This window comes from Otolemur garnettii, unplaced genomic scaffold (assembly GCF_000181295.1).
Source record: "Otolemur garnettii isolate 467f Iridium unplaced genomic scaffold, OtoGar3 scaffold00048, whole genome shotgun sequence".
Taxonomy (NCBI): Eukaryota; Metazoa; Chordata; class Mammalia; order Primates; family Galagidae; genus Otolemur; species Otolemur garnettii.
Genome location: NW_003852443.1, coordinates 12,544,582 through 12,545,052, shown reverse-complemented (window position 1 = coordinate 12,545,052; position 471 = coordinate 12,544,582).

Here is a 471-nt window from a genome sequence, read left to right as displayed (position 1 = left end):
AAAAAAAAAAAGTACAGAAGTGACTCTCTTTACAAAGGCTATCCAGAGGCCTCGTTTTCCTTAAGTCCAAAGAGACACTAAGGGCCCCTTAACCCCATCTGCTAGAGGCAGAGTTGAGGAATTTTTGCTCCAATACATTTTATTAGTTCCTCTAAGAAGTTCAAAGTTCAAGCAGAGGAGTCCCTTCGCCGGCTTTGCGTGACACACAGGTGTGCGTCCCTTCAACGTGCTAGTCACCACCACAGTGGGAACTCTTAGCACCGCTCAGCACTAAATTTCAAAACCTACCTTTGTATTTCCAGAAGATTTTAAGTATATAAACGCTTTTAAACCTCAAAATGTCATATAAAGCTGTAGGCTTTCATGATGGCTTGCCATTTTTTGGCAAACTTGACCACAAACACTTCAACCTGCAGTACTCGGGAGAATAATAACTTTGTGAGAATAACAGCTCCCGTTCCCCGAAGGCTG